Below are 18743 nucleotides of genomic sequence, written 5' to 3' on the forward strand. Positions count from 1 at the left end.
CTTAACATCTGTAGTCAGGAAAATGCTTGAAGCAGTCATTAAGGAAGAAATTGCGAAACATTTAGAAAGGAGAGGTTCCATTAGACAGACACAGCATAGATTCAGAAAGGGCAGGTCCTGTTTGACAAACTTACTGGAGTTCTTTGAGGACATAATGAGTGTAGTGGATAGAGGGGAACAGGTGGATGTCGTTACTTGGATTTCCAGAAGGCGTTCAATAAGGTGCCGCACGAGAGACTTATAAATAAGATACAGATGCATGGAGTCAGAGGAAGTGTATTGGCATGGATAGTGGACTGGTTAACCGATAGAAGGCCGAGAGTTGGTATAAATGGGTTTTTCTCCGGTTGGCAGCCAGTGGTGAGTGGGGTGCCACAGGAGTCAGTGCTGGGCCCACAGCTGTTTACCATTTACATTGATGATTTGGAAGAGACTGACTGTACTAAAGAGGGATTGAGTGTAGCACAGCAAAATTTGCTGATGACACTAAACTGAGTGGAAAAGCAAATTGGACAGAAGATGTGGAGGGTCTACAAAGGGATATAGATAGGTTAAGTGAGTGGGCCGAGGTCTGGCAGATGGAATACAACGTTGGTAAATGTGAGATCATCCACTTTGGAAGGAATAATAGAAGAGCAGATTATTATTTAAATGGTGAAAGATTGCAGCATGCTGTTGTGCAGAGGGACTTGGGAGTTCTTGTTTATGAATTGCAAAAAGTTGGCTTGCAGGTACAACAGGTTATCAAGAAGGCAAATGGGATGTTGGCCTTCATTGCTAGAGAGATTGAATTCAAGAGCAGGGAGGTCATGCTACAACTGTACAGGGTACCGGTGAGGCCGCACCTGGAGTACTGTGTGCAGTTCTGGTCTCCTTACTTGAGGAAGGATATGCTGGCTTTGGAGGCAGTGCAGAGGAGGTTCACCAGGTTGATTCCAGGGATGAAGGGGTTAACCTACGAGGAGAAATTGAGTCGACTGGGACTATACTCTCCGGAGTTCAGAAGAATGAGAGGGGATCTTATAGAAACATACAAAATTTTGAACGGGATAGATAGGATAGAAGTAGGAAAGCTGTTTCCATTGGTAGGTGAGACTAGAACTAGGGGACATTGCCTCAAGATTCAGGGGAGAAAATAAGGAGAAACCAGACAATGATGAATCTGTGGAATTCTCTGCCCAGGGAAGCAGTTGAGGCTTCCTCACTAAATATACTTAAGAAACAGTTATCCGGGTTTTTACATGGTAAGGGAATTAAGGGTTATGGGGAAAAGGCAGGTAGATGGAGCTGAGTTTACGGACAGAACAGCCATGGTCTTTTTGAATGGCAGAGCAGGCTTGATGGGCCGGGTGGCCTACTCCTGCTCCTATTTCTTATGTTCTTAAATTTACTTTAAGTTCCAATAAGAACATATTTAATAAATAAAGATTGCAAAAAGAGAGAGCAGAACAATGAGGAAGTGTTCATGGATACCACGCACAATTCAAAATCTGATGGTGGAGGGGAAGAAGCTGTTCCTAAAGCTGTTCTGCCAAAGGGTCTTGGTCAAAACATCAACTGTGCTTTTTCCCATAGATGCTGGCTGGTCTGCTGAGTTCCTCCACTATTTTGTGTGGGTTGACAGGACATCAAAACAACACAGGACATCAAACTAACACAGGACATCAAAACAACACAGGACATCAAACTAACACAAGACATCAAACCAACACAGGACATCAAACTAACACAAGACATCAAACTAACACAAGACATCAAACCAACACAGGACATCAAACTAACACAAGACATCAAACCAACACAGGACATCAAACTAACACAAGACATCAAACTAACACAAGACATCAAACCAACACAGGACATCAAACTAACACAAGACATCAAACCAACACAGGACATCAAAACAACACAGGACATCAAACTAACACAAGACATCAAACCAACCATGAATGAGGAGTTGAGAGGTGATAGTGGGAAAGGTAAAAGGCTGAAGATGAAGGAATCTGATCGGAGAGGCCACAGTCAGGTTGGAGGAGCAACACCTCTTGTGCTTTCTAGGTAGCCTCCAACATGAGGGCATGAAAATTGATTTAACCATATGTTCATATAACCATATAACAATTACAGCATGGAAACAGGCCATCTTGGCCCTTTTAGTCCGTGCTGAACATTTACTCTCACCTAGTCCCACTGACCTACACTTAGCCCATAACCCTTTCCTGTCCATATACCTATCCAATTTTTTTAAAATGACAATATCGAACCTGCCTCTACCACTCTACCACTCTACTGGAAGCTTGTTCCACATAGCTACCGCTCTCTGAGTAAAGAAGTTCCTCATCATGTTTCCCCTAAACTTTTGCCCCCTAACTCTCAACTCATGTCCTCTTGTTTGAATCTCCCCTACTCTCAATGGAAGAAGCCTATCCACGTCAACTCTATCTATCCTCCTCATAAACTTAAATACCTCTATCAAGTCCCCCCTCAACCTTCTACGCTCCAAAGAATAAAGACCTAACTTGTACAACCTTTCTCTGTAACTTAGGTGCTGAAACCCAGGTAACATTCTAGTAAATCTCCTCTGTACTCTCTGTATTTTGTTGACATCTTTCCTATAATTTGGTGACCAGAACTGAACTCAATACTCCAAATTTGGCCTCACCAATACCTTGTACAATTTTACCATTACATCCCAACTCCTATACTCAATGCTCTGATTTATAAAGGCCAGCATACCAAAAGCTTTTTTCACCACCCTATCCACATGAGATTCCACCTTCAGGGAACTATGCACCATTATTCCTAGATCACTCTGTTCTACTGCATTCCTCAATGCCCTATCAATTACCATGTATGTCCTATTTTGATTGGTCCTACCAAAATGTAGCACCTCACACTTATCAGCATTAAACTCCATCTGCCATCTTTCAGCCCACTCTTCTAACTGGCCTAAATCTCTGCAAGTTTTGAAAACCTACTTCATTATCCACAACACCACCTATCTTAGTATCATCTGCATACTTACTAATCCAATTTACCACCCCATCATCCAGATCATTAATGTATATAACAAACAACATTGGATCCAGTACAGATCCCTGAGGCACACCACTAGTCACTGGCCTCCAACCTGATGAACAGTTATTCACCACTACTTTCTGCCATCTCTCATCCAGCCACTGTTGAATCCATTTTACTACTTCAATATTAATACCTAATGATTGAACCTTCCTAACTAACCTTCCATGTGGAACCTTGTGAAAGGCCTTACTGAAGTCCATATAGACAACATCCATTGCTTTACCCTTGTCAACTTTCCTAGTAACCTCTTCAAAAAATTAAATAAGTTTTGTCAAACATGACCTTCCACACACACATCAATGTTGATTGTTCCTAATCTGACCCTGTCTATCCAGATAATTATATATATCATCTCTAAGAATACTTTCCATTAATTTACCCACCACTGGCATCAAACTTACAGGCCGATAATTGTTAGGTTTACTCTTAGAACCCTTTTTAAACAATGGAACCACATGAGAAATACACCAATCCTCCGGCACTATACCTGTTTCTAATGACATTTGAAATATTTCTGAAAGAGCCCCTGCTATTTCTACACTAACTTCCCTCAAAGTCCGAGGGAATATCCTGTCAGGACCCAGAGACTTATCCACTTTTATATTCTTTAAAAGTGCCAGTACTTCCTCTTCTTTAATCATCATAGTTTCCATAACTACCCTACTTGTTTCCTTTTCCTGACATAATTCAATATCCTTCTCCTTAGTGAATACCAAAGAAAAGAATTTGTTCAAAATCTCCCCCATCTCTTTTGGTTCCACACATAGCTGTCCACTCTGAATCTCTAATGGACCAATTTTATCCCTTACTATCCTTTTGCTATTAATATAACTGTAGAAAACCTTCAGATTTATTTTCACCTTACTTGCCAAAGCAATCTCATATCTTCTTTTAGCTTTTCTAATTTCTTTCTTAAGATTCTTCTTACATTCCTTATATTCCTCGAGCACGTCATTTACTCCATGCTGCCTATATTTATTGTAGATCTCTCTCTTTTTCCAAACCAAGTTTCCAATATCCCTTGAAAACCATGGCTCTCTCAAACTTTTAACCTTTCCTTTCAACCTAACAGGAACATAAAGATTCTGTACCCTCAAAATTTCACCTTTAAATGACCTCCATTCCTCTATTACATCCTTCCCATAAAACAAATAGTCCCAATCCACTCCTTCTAAATCCTTTCACAGCTCCTCAAAGTTGGCCTTCTCCAATCAAAAACCTCAACCCTGGTTCCAGACCTATCCTTCTCCATAATTATATTGAAACTAATGGCATTGTGATCACTGGACCCGAAGTGCTCCCCAACACATACCTCCGTAACCTGACCTATCTTATTCCCTAACAGGAGGTCCAATACTGCCCCTTCTCTAGTTGGTACCTCTATGTATTGCTGCAAAAAACTATCCTACACACATCTTACAAACTCCAAACCATCCAGCCCTTTTACAGAATGGGCAATCCAGTCTATGTGTGGAAAATTAAAATCTCCCACAATCACAACCTTGTGCCTACTACAAATATTAGCTATCTCCTTACAAATTTGTTCCTCCAATTCTCGCTCCCCATTAGGTGGTCTATAATACACCCCTATAAGTGTTACTACACTTTCCCATTCCTCAATTCCACCCAAATAGTCTCCCTAGATGAGCACTCTAATCTATCCTGCTAAAGCACCGCTGTTATATTTTCTCTGACAAGCAATGCAACACCTCCCCCTCTTGCCCCTCCAATTCTATCACACCTGAAGCAATGAAATCCAGGAATAATTAGTAGCCAATCATACCCCTCCTGTAACCATGTTTCACTAATAACTACAACATCAAGTTAGATTATTAGATTAATTTATTATTACATTAATTACTACATTAATTATCACAGTAATTATTACATTAGATAAAGTTAGATTTATCTAACTTCCAGTAACTCCTCCCCCTCCCCCTTTATCCATATTGTTCCCACTCTCGCCCCTTCTCTTCTCCTCACCTACCCATCACCTTTCTCTCGTTTCCCTCCTCCTTCCCTTTCTTGCATGGTCCACTCTCCTCTCTTATCAGATTCCACCTCTCACCTCCCAGCTTCTTGCTTTATCTGCCCTCCTCCAACCACCCACCTTGCCCTTCACCTGGTCTCACCTATGACCTGCCAGCTTGTATGCCATCCTCTCTCCCACTACCTTCTTATTCTGGTTCTTCTCCTTTCTTTTCCAATCCTGATAAAGTGTCCTGGTCCAAGGCTTCAACTGTTTATTCTCCTCCATAACAGTAGAGGAGTTATAGAAATGCATTATCAGTAAGAAATTGATCTTATATTTGGAAATGCATGGACTAAAAGAGGAGAATCAGTGAGGTTTGTTGAGGGTAATTTCAAGACTGGCAACCCAGGCCTGTACCAGAAAACCAGGTATGATTTGCAGAGGGCTATTTCAAGGATGAAGAGACAATTTCAATGAGGTTGGAGGCGATATCAGCTGCACAGCAACTCTGACAGGGACTGCAAGGTATTACTTCCTACAAAGTGAAACCCAATAGCATGAATGGCAGCGATGCTTCACTACCAGATGAACTCAACGTCTTCTATGCCCTCTTTGAAAGGGAGAACACAACTACAGCTGTGAATATCCCAACGACACCTGATGACCCTTCGATCTTTGTCTCAGAGGCCAATGTTACACTGTCTTTAAAGAGAGTGGACCCTCGCAAGGCAGAAGGTCCCGATGGAGTACTTGGTAAGGTTCTGAAAACCTGTGCCAACCAACTAGCGGGGATATTCAAGGACATCTTCAACCTCTCACTGCTACGGGCAGAAGCTCCCACTTGCTTCAGAAAGGCAACAGTTATACCAGTGACAGAGAAAAATAATGTGGGCTGCCTTAACAACTATCACCCGGTAGTAATCACATCGACAGTGATGAAATGCTTTGAGAGGTTGGTTATGACTATACTGAACTCCTGCCTCAGCAAGGACCTGGACCCACTGCAGTTTGCCTATCATCACAATGGGTCAATGGTAGATGCAATCTTCATGGCACTTCACACGGCATTAGACCACCTAGACAACACAAGCATCTATGTCAGAATGCTGTTCCTCAACTATAGCTCAGCATTTAATACCATCATTCCCACGATACTGATTGAGAAGCTCCAGAACCTGGGCCTCTGTACCTCCCTCTGCAATTGGATCCTTGACTTCCTAACCAGAAGACCACAGTCTGTGCGGATTGGTGATAACATATCCTCTTCGTTGACTAACTACGCTGGCGCATCTCAGGGGTGTGTGCTTAGCCCACTGCTCTACTCTCTATATACATGTGACTGTGTGGCTAGGCATAGCTCAAATACCATCTACAAATTTGCTGACGACACAACCATTGTTGGTAGAATCTCAGGTGGTGACGAGAGGGTGTACAGGAGTGAGATATGCCAACTAGTGGAATGGTGCCGCAGCAACAACCTGGCACTCAACGTCAGTAAGATGAAAGAGCTGATTATGGACTTCAGGAAGGGTAAGCTGTAGGAACACATACCACTCCTCATAGAAAAATCAGAAGTGGAGAGAGTGAGCAACTTCAAGTTCCTGGGTGTCAAGATCTCTGAGGATCTAACCTAGTCCCAATATATTGATGTAGTCATAAAGAAGGCAAGACAGCGGCTATACTTTATTAGGAGTTTGAAAAGGTTTGGCATGTCAACAAATACACTCGAAAACTTCTACAGTTGTACCATGGAGAGCGTTCTGACTGGCTGCATCACTGTCTGCTATGAAGGGGATACTGCACAGGACCAAAAGAAGCTGCAGCAGATCGCCTCCATCTAATGAAGACTCCTCTGTGCAGCTGTCCTAGATATATACGCATCTTTGTGCTATCACTTATCTTCCTTACCCATATCTCATTTGTTCCAACTGAGCTAATTACACAGCCAATCTTCATATTCTCCTTAGATTCCAAATAGATTGCCTGACCTTTATGATATCATCTCCTATCATAATATAACTTTCCGTCTTCTATTCGTGCTTCATATCTTTGTGCTGGTGATTCAGCAGGAGTGCTGGGAAGATGCTCAGGAGAAGAGGGAGATGCTGTCACTTTTTGTGCAACACATCATTTTGGGATTAAAGAAATACATGATAAATTGGAGAATGAGGTTGCATTCTATACTGGTCAACTTGCAAAGAGTTTGAACAATAACTTTGGTGTGAGATCCCAAAGGCTCCTTTGAGCTGTGATTCAGATCCTCAGGGACTGTAGAAATAGTGCAGAATGTCTGTTCTTCAGGTGTGATCTGAAAGAATGTACAATTTGCTTAGGAGAACTCAACGATCCCATGCTGGTTCCATGTGATAATATTTACTGTCTGAAATGTATAAAGCAGTGGCTTGAATCAGGACAACGACTCTGCCCATTGTGCTGTACTTCTCTGGATGATGATTATGTACCAGTGGTAACAGAAGAAATAAGTGAAGCTGCAGCAAAATTAGTCATATTTTGCAAGAGGTGGGATGCATTTTTCGTAGCTTCAAAGATGACTTGCCACCAGCAAAAGAAGTGGTTAGTGATCTGCTGTCTCTGCTAGTTCTTCAAAAGTCAGGGCAATCAAGTGACTCACGGAAAGATCAGTACTTTATCAGTAATCCTTCACCATTTTGTTACGTATTCCAGCAACAATAAATATATGAGTTAGGCAAGGGTTTTTATAACAAACAACACATTTATTAAACACTGAAAACAAACCCCCCCAAAAATAAACAAACACTAACGTAACTGGAATCAGCTGCTGCGCGGCAGCTTAAACAGTTCTTAAAGCGATGTTGCAAAAACAGTTCTTCAAAGTAATATTGCCAAAAGTTCAAAAATGCTCACAATCCATTTAAAAGGAGAGACTTTATAAGACAATTTAAATTCTCTTTCACGTCGTTTTGCTTTGATCCCCGGCGTCGAACTTTTCCCACGAAGAATTTATGAAACAGAACGAAACGGCTTAAAGGCACTGACCTTTCCTTTATCACACTGTCCTCAATCTTCTGCTATCCCGCAGAGATTAACACAAGAACAGTCAACGAATTCCTTTCAAATAAGGATTAAATAAGGTTGAACCCGTTTCACCGTCGAAAATAGATTCTCCTCGATCTTTAACTCCCAAACTCTGATCTTTACTCTCCACTGATTCTCAAACTAGCAGTATTGTAAAGAAACTGCCGGCAATGACCTTCTAAACTTTAGGCATTAGATAAAAACTTCATCCTTCAACTAAACTGCATCATCACATTAAATCACTCAGTGGCATGAAGTCAACTTGGCAAATCCAGCCACGAACTGCCCCTCCTCACAGGGTGGGGTCTTCCTTTTATAACCTGTAAAAAAAACCTGTCGCGTGATCTCTACTGGCGGGAAAATTATGTCACTCCACCATCACAAGACCATTACCTCAAGTCCAGTATAGCTTCAACCCCAGTCACGTGACAAGGGTACCACTGTCATATCACGAGTACGTAAAACCTCCCTCCAAAAAAAAACATTTTTTGGTCTGACAAGAACAAAATTTTTTAACAATTGCTTACAAGAAAAACAAATGTATAAATTTCATAACATACATAATATACAATACCATTATATAACAGCTTATAACTCACAATAAAGTAGGAGTGTCACAATTGAAAAAAAACCACTCCATAAAAAAAATTGCATTGTACATTCAACATTGAGATAGACAATCAGCAACCACATTATCTTTACCTTTAATATGAGTTATCACAATATTGTACTCTTGTAACATCAAACTCCAATTTAATAATCTTTTATTTTTGTTTTTTATCTTACTCAGAAAAACTAACGGATTATGATCAGTGTAAACAATACATGGTTTTTGAGTTGTACCAACATATACCTCAAAATATTCCAAAGCTAAAACAAGAGATAACAATTCTTTCTCTATTGTCGAATAGTTTCTTTGATGCTTATTGAATTTCTTAGAAAAGTAAGCTACTGGATGATCAACCTCATCACCCTCATTCCTTTGCATTAATACTGCTCCTGCAGCCTCATCACTAGCATCCACAGCCAATGAAAAAGGTTTTTCAAAGTCAGGTGCCTTAAGCACAGATTGTTGACATATCATTATTTTCAAATGCTTCTTGACAAGGCACTGTCCACACAAACTTCACATTCTTCTGCAGAAGGTTAGTTAATGGAAGGGCAACATTAGCAAAATTCGTACAAAATTTCCGATAATATCCTACCATTCCCAAGAAACTTCTGAGAGTTTTTTTCCCCGTTGGAGTGGGAATCTCTAAAATTGCCTGAACTTTTGCCTGAACAGGAGCTACCTTACCTTGACCAACAACCCATAGTGGCATGTCCAAATTCACTCTTAGCTAAATTAATAGTTAAGTTAGCTTTTGAAAGCCTTTCAAACAATTTCTCCACCGCAATAATGTGTGCTTCCCAAGTATCATTTCCTGTCACTAAAATCATCAATATAAGCATCAGTATCCTTCAATCCCTGAATCACAGAGTTAATCATCCTCTGGAAAGTACCTGGGGCATTGTTCATCCCAAATGGAAGAACATTATACTCATATAACCCAGTTGGAGTTACAAATGCAGAAATCTCTCTACCTCTGTCTGTTAATGGAACACAACAATACCCTTTCAATAAATCAATCTTTGTAAGGAACTTTGCCTTTCCAACTTTATCTACACAATCATCTACTCTAGGAATTGGATATGCATCTGTTTTCGTTACAGCACTCACCTTCCTATAGTCCGTACAAAACCTAATACTACCATCTGGTTTTGGCACCATAACACATGGCGAACTCCAATTCGAGTTAGAATGTCTAATAATATTATTCTCTAACATATATTCAATTTCTTTCTCAGCAAGTTCACATTTTTCTATGTTCATCCTATATGGATGTTGTTTAATAGGTTTGGCATCTCCAACATCTACATCATGTGAAGCTATAGTAGTCCTTCTCGGAACATCTGGAAACAACTCCCTATATTTAAAAATTAATTCCTTCATCTATTGTTTCTGCTCTAGCTGTAAATGTGATAATTTCTCATCAATATTTTCCAGAATGGTTGAATTTGGTAACCTAACAGAAACAATGTTGGATTTAGAATGAAAGTCAGATGAATCATCTATCATGTTCCTAGTTAAATCAAACTCATTCTCACTAACCACAACAGTCACAGTATCAGATTGTTTCTCAAAATATGGTTTTATCATATTTATATGACAAAATTGTGTTGACCTTCTACGATCTGGAGTTTTTATCACGTAATCCACATCATTGATTTTAGAAACAATTTCATAAGGACCATGAAATCTAGCTTGTAAAGGATTTGTCTGCACTGGGAAAAGAACCAACACCTTATCTCCAGGCTTAAACATCGTCATCCTAGCTTCTTTATCATACCAAGTCTTCATTTTCTCCTGAGCCAACTTTAAATTTTCCTTGGCTAAGCTACAAGCTTTATGTAACCTGTCCTTAAATTTCAAAATATAGTTCAACAAATTAGTGTGTACTTCCTTACTAATCCACTGTTCTTTCAATAAAGCTAAAGGTCCTCTAACTCTATGCCCAAACACAAGTTCAAATGGACTAAAAACCTAAAGATTCCTGTACCGATTCCCTTACTGCAAATAAAAGTAAGTTTATACCCTCATCCCAGTCACTTTCATTTTCCACACAAAATGTCCTAATCATATTCTTGAGGGTAGAATGAAACCTCTCCAAGGCACCTTGCGACTCTGGATGGTATGCAGACGAAGTGATTTGCTTAGCTCCCAATTTATAAACTATCTGTTGAAACAATCCAGACATAAAATTACTGCCTTGATCAGTTTGTATCTCCTTAGGTAATCCAAAATAAGTAAAGAATTTTATAAGAGCCTTTGTCACAGTTTTAACTTTTATATTCCTAAGAGGTACTGCCTCTGGAAACCTAGAAGAAGTACACATGATAGTCAACAAATACTGATAACCAGTTTTTGTCTTTGGTAATGGACCAACACAATCTACAATAACTTTAGAAAATGGTTCACCAAGTGCTGGAATAGGTTGTAATGGAGCTACTGGTGTAACCTGATTTGGTTTACCCACAATTTGACAAGTATGGCACGTTTTACAAAACATCGCCACATCTTTTCTTAAACAAGGCCTGTAAAAATGTTTTAAAATCTTGTCCACAGTTTTCCTTACCCCTTGATGTCCACCTAAAGGCACACTATGAGCTAAAGTCAAAATCTCATTTTGATAAACTTTCGGGACAACTACCTGGTAAACAACATTCCAGTCCTCACTTGCAGGAATTATAGGCGATCTCCACTTCCTCATCAACACTCCTTTTTCCAAGTAATACCCCACTGGCACCTTCTCAATTTCACTACCTAGTAAAGCTTGCTCTCTTAATTTTATAATCTCAGGGTCTCTATTCTGCTCTGCTATCATCTCCTTCCGAGACAGAGATAAATCTTCATAGTCAGACTTACTCCAAGAATCTTGTTCAAACAACGAAGGTAAGAAAGTTTCTGACACATCCTCAAAACTCGAATCCTGAGTTGAACAGTCCTGAGTAACAACCTCATTCTGCGCATCAATCTTTTTAGCCATAGCTCTAGTCACAACACAGGAAGAATCTGTGTTAAAATTCAACTCTGGTTCCTCTGACTCCATTGACAAATGCACTTCAGGAAAAACTTTTCCACCTGCTAAGTCATTACCTAACAATAAAGAAATACCCTTCACAGGTAAGCTATGCTGTAATCCTACTTCAACAAATCCTGTAACTAACCCTGATTTTAAATTTACTTTATGTAAATGTACAGGCATAAAATCACTCCCAACACCTCTTATGTAAGTTACCTCACCAGTATCAGACTCTTCATTAAACTTCAACACACTGTCTAACATCAGTGATTGAGAAGCTCCAGTATCCCTAAGGATTTTTATTGGCACCAGAGTAGATCCTTCTTTCAAGGATACAAACCCTTCAGCTATAAAATGATCATATCCCTTTTTAACTTGGTCAGACTCTAACAAAGCCTCATTTGTGTTCATCAAACCCTGTAACTTTACAGGTGCTTCAGTACATTGCACACAAGCATCTGGAACTGCTTCCTTCTCCTTCTTTTTCAATCTGAAACAGTTAGCTATTACATGGCCAGGCTTCTTACAATAGTTACAAATAAGACCAAACTGTCTTTCCTTCATAGGTTTTCCTTCCTCCTTACCTTTCTCATTAATTTCTGATTTAATTTCTGATTTACCTTGAGTCTCCATGTTATTTTTCCTCTTAAAATTTCTGCCCTGAGGAAATTTATTCTTATGGATTAAAACATACTCATCAGCTAATCTAGCACAATCCTGCAATTTATCAGTATCCCTCTCATTTAAGTAGGTCCTTACTTCAACAGGAATGCTTCTCCATTAAAATTCCATTCCTCCATTAAAATCAGCTCTTTCAATTTATCATAGTCCCCATTTACATTTTTAGAAGAAACCCATCTCTCAAAACACATAGCTTTATCATAGGCAAATTCCACATAAGTTTTATCCACAGACTTTTTCAAATTTCTGAATCTTTCCCTATAAGCTTCTGGGATTAATTCGTAGGCGTTCAGAATATGCATCTTCACAATATCATAATCAAGTGCTTGCGCAGCAGTTAAAACTGTGTAAACTTGTTGTGCTTTGCCTTTAATTACACTCTGTAACAACACTGACCATTTATCTTTCGGCCACTCTGACATCCGAGCAATAGTTTCAAAATGTTGAAAATATCTTTCCACTTCTGTTTCACTAAATGGAGGGACCAATTTAATTTCTTGACTAGCAACAAACGGTTTTTTAGAACCAGAAGACTGATTCCCAGACCTTAATTCCTCCATTGCATATGCAAATTCTCTCTGCTTTTGGTCAGCCTCTAATTTACAACGCTCCAATTTCATTTGTTCTATTTGCAACTGCATCTCCAGATTACTTATTGGAAACAACTCTAAAATTGAATAATCAAAAACACCCGGATCCACATAGTGTGACACAATTTTCCTCTGTATAACAGCCTTAGATGTAGTCTGCAAAATACCTTTAAGTTGCAATCTACGAGCTATCTCAGACACCTCAGTTTTTTTCGCCTTCGCCAACAACTCCGCATCTGGCAAAACCAGAAACTCATCAATATTCATCGTTGCCGAATACCACTCACAAGCCAATCAAACAAAAGAACCGAGTATTCCCTGTTTCCAAAACACTGATGCAAAAGTCAGCAAGCATTTAAACTCAAATGATCCAATCCCGGACAAGCCCCCATATTTATTTTACGTATTCCGGCAACAATAAATATATGAGTTAGGCAAGGGTTTTTGTGAGAAGTGAACAAGCTGATGACAGTAATGAAGGAGTTAATTTAGAATGTGCTGACACAGAGTGAGCTTGCAACACAAGGGTGAGGGCTGATTAAGCAAACTTGCGAAAACGAAATATTGCAACATGGGAGTAGAGGCTGTCTGGTGCAAAGATAATCGAAACCCGCTGAGAAGCGCAGAGTGGGGGTGGGAGTCTATGAGATAAGTGTGAAACTTAACTATAGTATAAAAAGTCTGTAACAGTGTTAAACGGGACTCAACCTGGCGTGAGCTGGTTGGGTCCGACTCTGCAGACTCGTGAATAAAAGGTTTACCACTCTGCAACTTTGGCTGAGACCTGAAGTCATTTCTGACAACCTGGGGGCTCGTCCGGGATCAACACTCCGGCTGCAGCAGACGGGAAGAGAGGTCCGGAGAAGGTGCACCCCGCCGATTTCGGCGGTCTCCTGGCTCCTTGCTTGTCGGCTTGAGCGAGTGAGATCCGGGCTGCGCAGAGTGGTAAACGGGAAGGGACCGAACAAGGGAGGTCCGGATTCCAAAGGTAAAAAGGAAGTGGAGAAGGCCGGGACTAACCTGGTGGTACCTCCAAAGCGCACCCGGTGAGTACAAAAGGGTGTATATAATTGTGTCCGATAACGTTTGATTAAAATGGGAGGGGACTCTTCCAAAGGTAAAAGGGAAGTGGAGAAGACCGGGACTAACCTGGGGGTGCCTCCAAATAGCCCTCTCGGACGAATATTTGCAAGTTGGGGTTATGGCAGGACACGGGGAAAAGAGAAGAAAAGAATGGTACAGTACTGTGATAGGTGGACAAGACAACCTATAAAGGGAACCGCCGTATGGTGGCCCAAATTTGGATCGGATGAGGACTGGGTAATTGAAGCACTAAACGTTTACGTAAATGAAAAACCCAGGGTAAAACAGGAGGAAAAGGATTATGCTTTTTGTTGGGCCCCCTGGCCAGGGGCTGCAACAAAGAGTTTTAAAATGGAAAGTAAGAATCCAAGGGAGGGGAAGGAATGGGAGGTTTTAGAGAATCTACCCCCTCCGTATGTCCCTCCGTCGGCTCCCGTAGCGGGAGCCGAGGGAGGAGCAGAGTCGGAACAAGAGGAACGAGAGGATCCGGAGAGGGATGAAGCAGGTATAAGAAGGCCAAGATCGAAACAGGATCAGGCCAGAAAACCGGAAACAAGATCTGAGAAGAAAAAGAAGAAGGAAGGTGAAACAGAAGATGTAAAAATGAATCCCCTGAGGGAAGTACCGATGGGGGGCCCCGATGGGGAACGGGGTATGTAAATGTCCCATTAACCAGCACAGAGGTAAGGGCATTTAAGAAGGAGATGAAGAATCTATTAGAAGACCCAATGGGACTAGCCGAACAACTGGATCAGTTTTTAGGACCAAACACATACACCTGGGAGGAAATGTTTTCGATACTGGGAACTCTGTTCTCAGCCCAGGAGAGGCAGATGATTAGACAAGCGGCAGTGGCCGTCTGGGAGAGGGAAAGACCTAATGATGGACAGGCGGATCAGAAACTTCCTCTGAATGATCCCAGGTGGGATAAGCAAACGGACGAAGGGAGGCGAAATATGAGAAATTACAGGGAGTACACAATCAAGGGAATCAGATTGGCGGTCCCCAAAGGTCATAATTTCTCAAAGGCCTTCGGAAATCACCAAAATCCGGATGAAACTCCTACTGATTTCCTGGACAGAATCGGGAAAAATGTACAGCAGTTCGCTGGGGTGGATCCTGAGACGGAGATAGGACAGCAATTAATTCGGGTTGAATTTGTGTCAAAAGCATGGCCGGACATTCGGAAAAAAAAATTGGAAAAGATAGAGGATTGGAATACAAAGCCCCTGAGTGAACTGTTGCGAGAAGCTCAATAAGCCTTCGTCCGGAGAGACGAGGAAAAACAGAAAAAGACAGCAAAAATTATGGCACAAACGGTAAGACAAGTCACCGGCGAGTATCAGAACAAACAACCTGGATGGGAACGAGCGAAACCTGAAGAAAGGAGAAGCATTAGGAGGGCCTCCCGGTGCTTTCATTGCAATGAAGAGGGACATTTCAAGAGGGAGTGCCCCAAATTTCACCGGGAGGTGAGATCCTATGCCCTGATGGAAGAAGAGGATTAGGGGGGGGTCGGGGGTTCCAGCCCTTGGGGAGAAACTACCGACAGGAACCCCTGGTAAATATAAAATTAGGTCCCCAAGGGTCAGATACAACCTTTATGGTAGATTCTGGTGCCGAAAGATTGAGTATAATACAAGTACCCCCTGGCACCCGAAGGGGATCGAAAATGATGGGAGTTTCTGGAATAGGAGGAAAAACAATACAGGTGCCCCTTGTGGAGTCAGTTGAAATAGGCTATAAGGGAAGGAGCACGAGGAGAGATCTCCTACTCCTTCCCTCCGCGGGATTTAACCAACTAGGAAGAGACTTACAAGTCAGATTAGGCATTGGAACGGTGCCTAGTGAAGGAGGAATAATAGTCAAACTGTTTACACTAACGGAAGAAGATAATAAGGAAATTGGGCCAGAGGTTTGGTATGCGGAAGGGAATCGGGGAGGACTGAATATTCCTCCCCTACGGATTACTCTACAGGCAAATAGTCATCCCATAAGAAGAAAACAATATCCCATTGCGTTGGAAGGAAGGAAAGGATTACAACCAGTAATTGAAAGACTACTCACGGACAGACTACTGGAGGAATGTATGTCTCCCTTTAATACACCCATCCTTCCAGTAAGGAAACTAGATGGAACGTACCGGATGGTGCAAGACCTGAGGGGCCTAAACGCGGTGGTCCAGACCCGATATCCCGTGGTTCCAAATCCTTACACGCTAATGAGCAAGATACCACCTGATCATGGGTGGTTTAGTGTGGTGGACCTGAAGAATGCTTTTTGGAGTTGTCCCTTGGAAGAAGGAAGTCGAGACATGTTTGCGTTCGAATGGGAAAATCCCGTTACTGGACAAAAACGGCAGTTAAGATGGACAGTCCTTCCCCAAGGGTTCACTGAATCCCCCAATTTATTTGGACAAGTTTTGGAACAAGTACTCGAAGGATTCCAGTGTTCCCCTGGCAATCAGTTGCTGCAGTATATGGATGACTTGCTGCTATCGGGATTAGAAGGAAAAATCGGAACTATATACACTGATTCGAAGTACGCTTATGGAGTGGTACACACCTTTGGAAAAATATGGAAAGAAAGAGGCTTGATCACGGCAAGAGGAAAAGGCCTGGCTCATGAACAAATGATAAACCTGACCCTGGAAGCATTGTCCTTGCCCACCGAAATAGCAGTAGTACATGTCCCCGGACACCAGAAGGGGTCTGATCCAGAGGCAGTAGGAAACCGCCGAGCCGATGAGGAAGCCAAAAGGGCTGCCGTGGAGGAGTCAGTACAACTTCTGACCCTGATCCCGGTGAGAGAAAGGTTGAATAAGACACCAATATTCACCCAACCGGAATTGGATCACATGAACCAGATAGGGGCAATCATGGACACTGAAGGAAAATGGTGGCTTCCTGATGGGAGACAAGTACTAAATAAAGAGATAACTAGAGGAATACTACACCGGATGCACCAACAAATTCATTGGGGAGTGCAAGCAATGTGCGACACAGTATTACGGGTATTTGGATGCAAAGGGATTTATACCCTAGCACAACAAGAAGTAGCAGGATGCCCAACCTGTCAGAAGATAAACAAGAAGGTAATGGGAGCCAGGCCCAGTGGGGGACAGCCATTGGCTCTCAGGCCATTTCACTGGATTCAAATTGACTTTACTGAACTACCACAGGTGCAGAGATGGAAGTACCTGCTGGTAATAGTGGACCATTTCACCCGCTGGGTGGAAGCGTATCCCACAGCCAAGGCTGATGCCCCTACGGTGGCTAGATTACTTCTTGAAAATATAATCCCTAGATATGGAATAATGGAATCTATAGACTCTGACAGGGGGACCCATTTCACCTCAAAAACGCACCAGTTGATATGTGATGCATTAGGAATTGAATGGAATTTGCATACTCCCTGGCATCCCCAGAGCTCAGGAAGGGTTGAAAGAATGAATAGCACTTTAAAGAACCAGTTAACTAAGCTAGTAATGGAAACCAAACTGCTGTGGACTAAATGCCTGCCCTTGGCACTTTTAAGAATTAGAACTGCTCCCCGCAAGGACATAGGCATCTCCCCATATGAGATGCTGTTTGGACTCCCGTACTGGAATAAAGTGGAAGGGTATCCAACCTTACAAGGGAGAGATATATGGGTAAAGGACTATTTACTGGTATTGTCTCGTTCCTTTACAGAACTAAGAAGGAAAGGAGTATTGGCCCAAACTCCACCACTTGACTTTGCCCTACACCAGGTGGAGCCTGGAGACTGGGTTCTGGTAAAAACTTGGAGACCTGAGAAGCTGCAACCGCAATGGGAGGGCCCTTTCAGTTGTTAACAACTGAAGCGGCAGTCCGAACAAAAGAAAAAGGGTGGACTCACGCTTCACGAATAAAGGGACCTGTGGAACCAGAAGGTAGCGGGGAGTGGACCTGTGCTATTGGAGACCAACCGTTGGTAGTCAAGCTCAAGAGGAAGAAAGCAGAATGAACCTTTTCTGGACTATAAAAATATTGACTGTATTATGTTTAATCACAGTTGTGAGGGAAACGGATGGGGGATGTGACAAATGCAGAACTATGGTGAGGGTGGGGATGATGACCTTCCCTGGGTCCTTTGTGTCTCACTCTCACCTAAATGATAAATGTTACTACCCTAACAAGAGGAAGGAATGCTGGGAAAATGGGAAACCCTATTATCAAGTGTATAATAAAGGGTACTCCCGCGGACATGGGTTGGGGATATATGGAGGGGTTTCTAGATGTCCCCAGGATGACCGGTGGGTGTGTATCAATAAAGGGGGTCAGTGGGATATCCCCTCCACCCTTGTAAAAGAACATACGGACCAGCCACTTGGGCCCAGGATGGATCCTGGGGATACCGGACGCCTGTATATATGCTTAACCGAATAATTAGATTACAGGCGGTGGTAGAAATAATTACCAATCAAACTGCCCTAGCCCTAGAGTTACTGGCCTGACAGCAAAGCCAAATGCGGTCTGCAATATATCAGAATCACCTAGCCCTGGACTACGTACTAGCCTCCGAAGGCGGCGTATGCGGGAAATTTAATCTGACTAACTGTTGCCTGAAAATAGATGATAATGGGAAGGCTGTGTTGAAAATATCTGACAAAATTCGAAAGTTAGCGCATGTGCC

At 41.8% G+C, this 18743-nt stretch overlaps 1 pseudogene; it reads right to left on the reverse strand.

Moving 5' to 3' along the window:
* The window catches only part of LOC132392198 (sin3 histone deacetylase corepressor complex component SDS3-like), a 36083-nt pseudogene that overhangs the window by 11447 nt on the left and 5893 nt on the right, over positions 1-18743 (reverse strand).

This window comes from Hypanus sabinus, chromosome 4 (assembly GCF_030144855.1).
Source record: "Hypanus sabinus isolate sHypSab1 chromosome 4, sHypSab1.hap1, whole genome shotgun sequence".
In the NCBI taxonomy this organism is placed as follows: domain Eukaryota; kingdom Metazoa; phylum Chordata; class Chondrichthyes; order Myliobatiformes; family Dasyatidae; genus Hypanus; species Hypanus sabinus.